The following is an 11,127-nucleotide window of genomic DNA, read 5'->3' as shown; positions in this document are numbered from 1 at the left end:
CACTGGATTTGAGACAGTAGCAATGGTTTTACAAGTATTTTATCAAACACCTTCTAAGTAACATAAAAATCAAGAAAAAAAAAAGGTGTTGGTTTCATATACATACCTTCCTTGCCACCAGCCGCACTTCTTTGAGTCATTTCATCAAACACTTGGTGAGCAACATCAATATCAAAGTAATCGAGTCACCGAATTGGTTCGATTCAAGCTGGGTTCGATCCAAGTCGACTCGAGCTGGGGCCGAACTCGGCTTGAACTCATTTTCAAGTTCAAAAACAACTCGACTCGGCTCGATCTCAACTTTGAACCAAGTCGAATCGAGCTTTTTACACATAAAGTAGATCTAAAGATCAAGTGAATCATACCGTATGGAACATTAACAATAATGACACCACCGTTGAAACTTTATTAAAACCCACTGAGATGTGTATTTGTCTTTTTACTTGTTCTAAAAGTTATTTTACTTGTTCAAAAAGTCACATAAACATACATGAAGGGAAAATGCAAACATCAATTAATTCAAAAAGCATGTTTGTGACATGACATGATTTGATTGGTTTGTCAGAAATACAGCACACAAAAGCATATTTGAAAGTTGTTAAAGGCGTGTTTGGACGGGCACGCTGCGTTGGAGTAGCATGTATTAGGCTGGATAGGGTACTCCAATCCTACATTGTCAGAGCAGCCGCCTGTTTGGACAGGCGATGGATTCGAGCTTGGAGAGAAAATCCGTTGGATTGGGGCGGATTTCGTTGCTGGATTTGAAGGGTTATTGCCCGTACGACGCAATCCTGCGAGATTCGACGCTGGATTTCTCTATTTTCAAGCGGCTTGCCTTCCTCCTTCCCGATGTCAATCCTTTCCGTTGAAATCTCATCTTCGGGGTTTCATGGGCTGGGATTTGGCGGGATGGTCAGGAAGAGATTGTGGCAGGAGATGATGAGGTATGACGCGAAAATGGGTTTATAAGAAGCCGTATCAGGTCGCGATGACCGTCACCAGTCGAGCCGGCGCTGCCATCGAGAACTGACGGTCTTCTCCGGCGGAGGTAGGTCCTCTTCCTCGCCCAAATGCTATGAGTAACCCCCATTTGAATTGCATGTTGGATCTTGGCCTGATCTGTGTTGCGCCTAAGATGTGGGATGAGGTGGTTTTTCATGCTTATCTTGTATGAGGCTTCGTCACAGGCGATACAGGCCCTTCGATATGGAGTCGGCCTTTGTCGTCCGCTCCGACGGCATTGTTTCACATACCGATTTATACGGGGGTGAATTTTTGTCTTCTATTTTCAAACGTGGTTCCTGTCATGCTTTTCCTGTTATTTTTTTGGATTGAGTCTATGGTATCTTCTGCTTTCATAATGAGATGGTGATCTGGGATCTATGAGATGGTTTTCTGGTATCTGTCTCCTTGAGTTTACCAGGATTATCTCAGATTGTTTGCTGTGTTGGTAGATCAACCGCGGGATTTCTCTGTTGTTGCTATATATGAGATGGATTCTCCGTTGCAGGATTTTACACTTGCATATTATATACCTGCTATTTATAATCATGTTTTGCAAATGAATTTTTCCCATATAAAGTACATTTATATATGAACTATTGATATCTGTTTGATAAGGCAGTTATGAATTTTTATGGCTTCCTTTCTCGGCCAAACAAATGGCTGGAAATCATGATCTGTGGAATTTCTGGGATCACCTTCAGTGTTACAATGGAATTATTCTGTGAACCCTCTTCCAGTGGTGTCTGTTTGGGTTGCATACAATGTATATTTTTAGACTCTTTGACAAGTCAATTGTGACTGTAGTTGAAGCCTCCTCATTTATGTAATTTTCATATCTGGATAGCTAACTCCTTGCAAAATGCGCAATTTTTAGCCATTTTTCGATCTTCTGTATCTAGAAGTGTTGACTGTTGGTTTTTATCATTTCCTTTCAATCTTTTCCTTCTTTTCTTTTTGCTTGAGTACATATGTATTTTCTTCTTCTAAGTACTGAATTTCCTGATATATACCAGATAGATTTCTGCTACATGTCACATGGAATTCCCAGGATTACATCAGATGGTTTGTTCTGTTTGTATATCAATTGCATGATTTAAGAGTTGTTGCTATATCTCATCTGGATTTGTGGTTGCTGGATTTTTCACTTGGACATTATAATCCTATTTTGAATAATTAGGTTCTTCTTTCCAATTGTATATGTATGATAGTCTCATCATTGTATAAATGAGTCATATGGATTTTCATGGCTTGTTCAGGGAATGGACTGTATGCCTTGTGATCCAGTGGATTGATTTTTTGTGGCTCTTAGTACATGGATTAAATGACAGTCCTATCAATGTATACATGCAAGCTGTTTAATTTGACACTATTCATCTGTTAATGCACTGTTCTCCTTGGATTCCAGTGATGAATTTTTCAAGCTTTTAAAATACATGTATACATGATACTTCTATCAATGTATACATGTATACAGATTAACTGTTCTTTATATTTCTCTTTTAAAACCAGTGTTGTATTTGGTATTCCTCATGTAGCATTACTGAAATGAGATTGTTTTAGCTATAACGATTGTGAAATATACATTTTCGATCTTTTGTCTCTGCCATGAAAAATATATGTTAGAAGTCCTTATGTTGGTGTTAGTGTTGACTGTTGGTTTTTATCATTTCCTTTCAATCTTCTCCTTCTCTTCTTTTTGATTAAGTCTATATGTATCTTCTTCTTCTAAGTACTGAATTTCCTGATATATACCAGATAGATTTCTGCTAAATGTAACATGAAATTCCTAGAATTACATCAGATGGTTTGTTCTGTTCGTATATCAATTGCACGATTTAAGATTTGTTGCTATATCTCATCTGGATTTCCTATTGCTGGATTTTTCACTTGGACATCATAATCCTGTTTTGAATAATCAGGTTCTTCTTTTCAATTGTACATGTATGAGAGTCTCATCAATGTATAGATGAGTCATATAGATTTTGAAGGCTTATTTAGGGAATGGACTGTATGCCTTGTGATCCAGTGGATTGATTTTTTGTGGCTCCTAGTACATGGTATAAATGACAGTTCTATCAATGTATACATGCATGCTATTTAATTTGACACTATTCATCTGATAATGCACTGTTCTTCTTGGATTCCAGTGATGAATTTTTTTGTCTTTTAAAATACATGTATACATGATACTTCTATCAATGTATACATGTATAAAGATTAATTGTTCTTTATATTTCTCTTCTAAAACCAGTGTTGTATTTGGTATTCCTCATGTAGCATTACTGAAATGAGATGTTTATGGCAATAACGTTGTGAAATATACATTTTCTATGCACCATGGATAATGACCAAAGTGTAGACAATTGATTGAGTGTTTAAAATAATCCAATCGGTGGAATTTCATGCTAAAAATAAAAATAAAAATGCCATATGCCATGCTAACTTTAATGGATAAGGCCCTATTTGGCTGCTACTTAAAAATGAGTCCATCTCATTTTATATATCGGTGTATTTGGTTGCACCTATCTTCAAGAAAAATTTCACCAAATTGGACTGATTCATGGTGAAATATCATGAAATTTCAATTGGTGTAACCAAAGGCATTTTCGCATTAATTGTGTATTAGAGATTTCCATAAGGATAAAAAACTTTTAATACCCCATAATTTACATAAACTAATGTATAATCTCTAATACATAATACTGTTAACTAAATGAGATGAAATCACTTTGAAGTGGCAACCAAACAGAGCCTAAAATGATGATCTTCAATGGCTCGCATTCAGCTTCATAAATCAACAGTTGAGCTCATCCTAGCAGCATGATTATGAGATTTTCGTCTCCGGGTTAACGGTGTTTCTTGTCATGCTTTTCCTGTTCTTTTTTTTTTTTTGGATTCAGTCTATGGTATCTTCTGCTTTTTTAATGATATAGTGTTCTGGGATCTATGAGATGGTTTTCTGGTATCTGTCTCCTTAAGTTTACCAGGATTATCTTAGATTGTTTGCTGTGTTGGTAGATCAATTGTTGGATTTCTCTGTTGTTGCTATATATGAGATGGATTTTCTGTTGCAGAATTTTACACTTGCACATTATATACCTGTTATTTATATATATGAGATGGATTTTCTGTTGCAGGTTTTTATCATTTCCTTTCAATCTTTTCCTTCCCTTCTTTTGGATTGAGTCTATATGTATCTTCTTCTTCTAACCACTGAATTTCCTTATATATACCGGATAGATTTCTACTACATGTCACATGGAATTCCCAGGATTACATTAGATGGTTTGTTCTGTTCGTGCCAACCAGATATATACGAGCTTCCTATATGAAATACCTTGATCATTCAAACATCCATGTTGCTGATATAAACCATTTCAATTGCCCAAATTGGTCAGAGTTGAGGATCTGGACCAAATCAAGGTCTGGATGATATATCTGGACCAGAGTCAATTGTCTAGCTACTTTGTGTGGTCTATAGTCCAATTGGATGGCCTAACTGGATCAATCAATTGTCCAGTTTGGGCCCCCTTTGATTGTGGGGTCTGATATTAACAGACCCCTACACATGATGATGTGGTTTTCTAGACAAGTTAGTTAAGATTTGGAATATTTTTGTAGTTGGTTTTTCCATTTTTGGCTCTTTATCTTTTGTATTTTTTGACCTGTAAGCGGAATGGTAGAACAAGATTCATGTACGCTTCTACACTTTTGCTCTTTACCTTATGAATTTCGTTAATTGCAGTATGGTTGCTTTTCCTTGAAGTTTAGCTGGTATGGTTTCTCTAATCTCACTTTTATCTGTTATAGCCTGATCTGTTACCTTAAACACAATGATCTAGTAGTTAATATTGCACACTCCATTCAAATGGGAGAAGCCAATGACCTATATGCGAACAACTGTATTTGTTGTATATGCAATGGTGTCTGACGGGACTTCCTTATTATAGTCATGTAATGTCTTAACTGAAGGAATATTTCCATTACATGTTGTTCCATTTTTCAGGAAACAGTGTTGAGCACCCCGTTCTTGTTCATTACAAGGACGTTTAGGTGGTACGGTTCTACACTTCTATTCATATCGAAAAACTGACATTTGTAATTTTCACTGCATATTATATCATTTTAATTAAACTCTCTGCCTCCTATTCAGCTGGTTTTTCAAAATTTTGTCGTATAATCTTATTTATTTTAACCCTCGAACCAGATTCTAGACATGGGTCAGCATTTTCAATTGGAATCCATCTCTTCAGAATTTGTCAGAAATAATGGGTTGGGAAATGTGAGCTTCTTAACATGTAATCATATGTGAACTTATCCCACCATATAAATGATTCAACCTTTTCTCGAAGAGTAGATGGAACAACTTCAGATGTTCCAAATACATTCCGATGCAAGATTGCTTGACTTATAACTACCCATTATTCCCCATAACATGGGAGAAATTCTACCCATTATTGGCAATCTGAGTATACGAACCCGATAGTGTTGGTTATCAGTTGGAGATGGAGAGTGAAGAATCGGGAGAAGATACAGATAGTGTCATGGTTGCAAGGGCGATGATGGCTTGTGTGTCGGTTGTTAGAGAATATTGCCATGAATACATGTTCAAACAACCCTCTCGTCATGGAGAGGATGAGCGTGCCGGGTTCATCAACTCTATCATTAGGGCCAGTGACCGGGATTGTGTCACACAACTTAGGATGAATCGAGCGACGTTCTTCGATCTATGTACCCAGTTACACGAGAAGGCTGTGTTGCGTGATACTCGGTGTGTGAGTCTTGAAGAACAGTTAGTAATGTTCCTACACACATTGGGGCACAATGTTCGAAATCGCGTAATTGGTCATAGATTCATTCGATCGGGTGAAACTGTGAGTCGCCACTTTCATAGTGTATTAGATGCAATTGTGTTGCTGTACCCAATTTTCGTAAAACAGGCTGGACCAGTGACTCCATCTGAGATTCAGACAAACACAAATTGGGCTGCTTACTTTCAGGTATTAATTATGGCGGGTCATATTTTCATATACGTATTTTATCTAGGATTGCGTTGGGGCAATTGATGGTACACACATTCCTGCTCATGTGCCTGCCGGTGACCATGCGAGCTTCCGCAATCGGAAGGGGGTCCTCTCCCAAAACGTACTGGCGGCGTGTTCATTTGATATGAACTTCATTTACATATTAGCCGGTTGGGAGGGTTCTGCTTCGGATGTGAGACTCTTACACAATGCTTTGAGTCGATTAGATGATCACTTGCTTGTCCCACATGGTATTTGGTTATCTTTTAAGAGATTGCCAGTCTATTTCATCACGTTGACTTATGTTATTGTAAACTCAATAAGACTTTGATTCAAATGTGTAGGAAAATATTACGTTGTTGATGCCGGTTATGCACATTCACCCAGTTTTATGGCTCCATACCGGGGCGTTCGATATCACTTACAGGAGTATCGAACCGGGAGAGCACCTGCCAACATGAAGGAGCTGTTTAATTATCGGCATGCACAGTTGCGCAATGCAATTCAGCGTTGTTTTGGTGTTATGAAAGGCAGATTTCACATCCTGAAGACCGCCATGTAGTATGAATTCCACACACAGATTCAAATTATGATAGCCTGCTGTATCTTACGCAATTTCATACGTACTAGACCAGAATCTCAAGAAGAGATGGACTACGCTGGAGTATCTGCCACTGATGGGGAGAGTAACCCAACGCCTCACGAGGTTTCAATGAACGACAAGCGACAATGGTTACTGTGCGCATCTCAGCGTGAAAAAGATGATTGGAATTGTGTGCGTGATGCTATAGCAAACAAATTGTAGGAAGATGCACAGTAAAATAGTAGGACTAGATAATTTATCGCTATTTGTTACAAATTTCATGACTTGATATTATTTACTTTCTAAATCATGTTACGTACCTATCAAAGGAATTGCAATCTTCCAATCTCTAAGATGGTAGAGTCATCATATGGAGATAGCAGATGATGTTTTTGATAATCGATCTTTTAAAACATGGATCATATTCTTATGATTATGGTTGACTTTATGCAAATCATCATATGTACTTGATATGCAGGTGATATGCCAGATAGGATGTCTAGTGATCCATCGACACCAACACATTCACCGGCTAAGACACCAGTGGTGCCCACACGATCCTCCCCACGCATGAGGACGGCGAAATCCCTGGCCAAGCCTGCGTCTCGAGCATCGAAAATAAAGTGGACTCCTGATATGGATCAGGTTATGATCGACATATTTTTGGAACAAGTGGCATTGGGACGCAAATGCGATAATGGTTTCAAACGTGAGGCGTACCAAATTACCGCCGACGCCGTTACAAAGCATACCAATGTAGTCCTCAAGTGGCAGAATGTCTCTAACCGACTAAGGTATTACAAGAGGGAGTATACTGCAGTGAAGGATATGCTGTCGGTGAGCGGGTTCGGATGGGACAACGAGCGGATGGTGGTAACGACTCCTGATGAAGTCTGGGAGGAATATATTAAGGTATAATTTTTTCAAAATAAAGTGAATATATTCGCAATCAGTATACACTTCTTACTGTACTTACTACTCATTAATGTACGGCTGCAGTCTCACCCCCGTGCGGAGAAACTCCGCAGTAAACGGATTGAGAGAATGGATGATCTTACAACTATCGTCGGTTCCGACCAGGCATCGGGACGTTTTGTCCAAGGCAGTAGGATTATAGCCGCATCAGCATCATCATCTCGTCTTCAACAAGAACTCAATGATACATGGAGAGAGCTGGATGATGACATCGACGATACAATTGACTTGTCAGATGATTTTGTCATAGACTCTACAAGGACCATCCCATTTTCACCAGACAGTCCTTCGATTGGACAACACGGCCCATGTAGCACTCCCACTCACACGTCTAATTCCAATGCCACTCAAAGTGGGAGCACAGGCAGGAAACGATCGTGCCTGCTCGTCCTTGTGAAGTACTCGGGGCCTCTCTACAGACCGTTGCCGACTCAATGCTTAAATTTGGCCTTGGCAAGTCAGTGAATCACACTTTTAAAGTACTTGATATACTAGAAGAGGTCCAGGGCCTGACCAACTCAGAGTTCTTTGAGGTTGGTCAGCTCTTGAGTAAGGACAAAGATCTGGCATCGTTTTTTGTGAGTCTGCGACCTGAGCGTCGCATTGACTGGTTGAAGAAAACACTTCATGACCACTTTGGTGATCGAGGTGTCGGATCCATCTAAGGATTCGCATTTCTAGGTTTGTTGTTTTGGCTGTTAGTTATTGGTTTGTAATAACTTTGAATTACATGATTTTCTTGGATGATTTGATAACTTGCTTTAATTTTTGGGACTGACACATGATAGTATATACGAATATGACAATTATACTACGGCCATGACTTTTATGTAATCAATTATACTTTTATAGCTTCACATGCATCCATTGGTTAGTTTATTTACTTAAGACACTCGAAGACCATATAATCCGCTTGCTTGGAAGGGTACGTATATACGAATAGTTTTTATTTTCATTTAGTAATTTTTTTTCTTACTTTCCGATGTTATTTGATAGGAGAATACTGCATGTCCACTTAGTTTGGGGATTTTTATTCCAACACACGTATCTCGTGCCAATTATGTCCATGTCATTGCAGATGGGAAATGATAAGTATTACGTCGTCTTGGTGGGGCGTAGTCTTGGCATATACATATCTTGGGACGACGCTCGGGTGGAGGTGGAGGGGTATAGTGGAGCGAAACACCGCGCATTCAGGAATTGGAAAGAGGCAATGACATGTTGGGACGAGCACTTCAGCAAGGCATGTGCACCGTCAAGACCTTGCGTGGCATCTCATGCGGTTCAGGTCACTGCACTTTCTGATGACCTCTACATCCGTCATTCTTCGTCACACTCCAGCCGACAGATGATGCCAACGGCACAGGTGTCGACTACCATGGTTTCTAGGGCCGTGTCGACTGATGATCTTCCCCGATCACCCTGATCAGATGGAGAGATATTTTGTACTCTTCTAGTCGGCGTCATAGTCTTGTTTCTTGCCTTCCTTATGATTTTTAAATTCTAGCCCTATTTGGATGACTGTCACTCTTATTGTGTTGCTTGATTCTTTTTCTCTCTTTTTGCCATGGTTCTCAGGTTTTCATACATCGTTATTCTAGCTTGTTGTATATTTTCTGGGATCTATCTCTATCACACCATTGCCACGTGATGTGGTCTATGCTTCTTACGTGGACATAATTTCTGCTGATAGTAATGTTGATTGAATTCACTTTTATTTGCCAATTTCATGAGACATACTTCGGTGGGCCCCACACGATTTTATGACCTTTGAAAATACCAGTGTAGTTCACACGTAGTTTGTTATATATTGATATCTGTTATATATCTCCATTTGGGCCTGTATGGCAAGTATGAACAGATTTGATCTGGGAGTAAGTGGTAAAATAAAAGGCTGGGACGCTATATGTTGAGGTGTTGTGGTTCACCTGAGATATATGTTGCTGATTTTTGGGACAACGATGTAAGATGTCATGTCAAAGTGGATGAAGGGCATGGATGAAAAAATGAGCTTGATCTAAAACTATTATCGGTTGAAATTGTATTTTAACGGTCGACGCTCTCTCAAAACTGTTTCCTGTAATCTGGTCCATTTAAAATTGGGATATAGGAATATTTGACTTCAGACAATCTTAAAATAATCTGGTAAATTAGATGGACGGCATGGATGAGACATGTACATCATGGTGGGTCCCACGGAGCAGCGACCACAAGCCAAAGGCTGCTGTCAGGGGGAGTACCCAATCCGTTTCCCCGGTGCAAGCAGGCATTTTTGGCGGGAGACGGTTATAACCGTCCTTTGCATCTGACTACAGACCTGTGTTTGTTGAAGCGCCTGGATGGCTTCCAATCCCACGCCTGTCCAAACACGCACTCACTCAACCCAATCCCATCCAGGCCGCCCGTCCAAACAGGCCATAGGTGGGACGCTGGATACAGCAATCCAGTGGGATTGCATGTAATCCACTGACGCTGCATTGGATGGCGTGCAATCCACCTTAATACAACCCAATCCCATCCAGCGTGCCCGTCCAAACACGCCCTAAGTGGAGTACTTACATAATTATGTTTATCTCATACAACTACATATGGCCATTCAAATTCTGCCATGTCCAAACACTATAAAATTATGTGGTGTTAGGTCATCATGCAATCCACTTCTGCATAAGGGGTTTTGGATTCATTAGATATTTAGGCTAAATTGCCATAAGTCATGATTGATTGAGATCGAGGCCATTCATTAGATAAGAACACTACTGATATACAAATGAGGATTGCTGCAACTCCAACTAGAGGATGTTCTTGTGGTCGGAAGCTAGGTGGGGCCTACCATGATGTTTGTGGGAAATCCACTCTGTCCATTAATTTTGCTAGCTTATATTAGGATACGAGTTAAAAAACTGATAGGAAAATGCTACCATTGCAACCTTCCATTATAATGTTTATACGTCGTTCAAACCATTTATAGTTTAATTCTCATCTAGGTTAACTGAAAACATAAAAATATTAGCTTGATTTAAAACTTCCAATGCTTGTGAATATCTCAAACGGTGAGCATTTAAACCCCACTTTTTCCTGTCATGTGCCTCATTTGGACTTTTGGGACTGCCTCATTTTTTAGGCTCACGTCCTAACATGAGCCGGCAAAATTGATAGGTGGATTTCTCACAACAAACATATGGTAGGCCCCACCTAGCATAGGACTGCAGGAACCTGCCCGGGGCGTTCTGATATATCCTTAGAGCTGGTCCACGCATTAGATGGACCACACGCGTGTACATTACTAGTAAAATCATTATTATATAATGATAATTAATATGGGAAATTGTAACAAAGCAGACAACTAAACTTTTTAGATCGGATTTCCCGCCAAAGCCTTTCTCATGAAGTTCCTGCACTTGAAACCTAGGTGGGCCCACTGTGATGTTTGTGAGAAATCTACCACGTCCATCCATTTTGTGAGCTTATTTTAGGACTTGACACCAAAGGTGATCAGGATCCAATACTCAACTGGGCCACAGTAAAGGAAAAGGTGGGTAG

The 11,127-nt window shown here is 39.6% G+C and overlaps 1 long non-coding RNA gene across 2 annotated transcripts; it reads left to right on the top strand.

Annotated features, from left to right (window-relative positions):
* The first annotated feature begins 955 nt into the window (after positions 1-955).
* LOC131256450 (uncharacterized) lies at positions 956-9,088 on the top strand. Of its 2 annotated transcripts, none has more exons than XR_009176823.1 (3): positions 956-1,048; positions 5,012-5,061; positions 8,666-9,088. It is a non-coding gene; the product is annotated as an uncharacterized LOC131256450 (long non-coding RNA). The 2 variants fall into 2 exon arrangements; XR_009176824.1 differs by lacking the exon at positions 8,666-9,088 and adding an exon at positions 7,091-7,687.
* Positions 9,089-11,127: the final 2,039 nt, after the last annotated feature.

Source organism: Magnolia sinica, chromosome 9, assembly GCF_029962835.1.
Source record: "Magnolia sinica isolate HGM2019 chromosome 9, MsV1, whole genome shotgun sequence".
Lineage (NCBI taxonomy): Eukaryota > Viridiplantae > Streptophyta > Magnoliopsida > Magnoliales > Magnoliaceae > Magnolia > Magnolia sinica.
The sequence above is the reverse complement of the archived record's forward strand: the minus strand, read 5'-3'. Positions and strand labels throughout refer to the sequence as shown.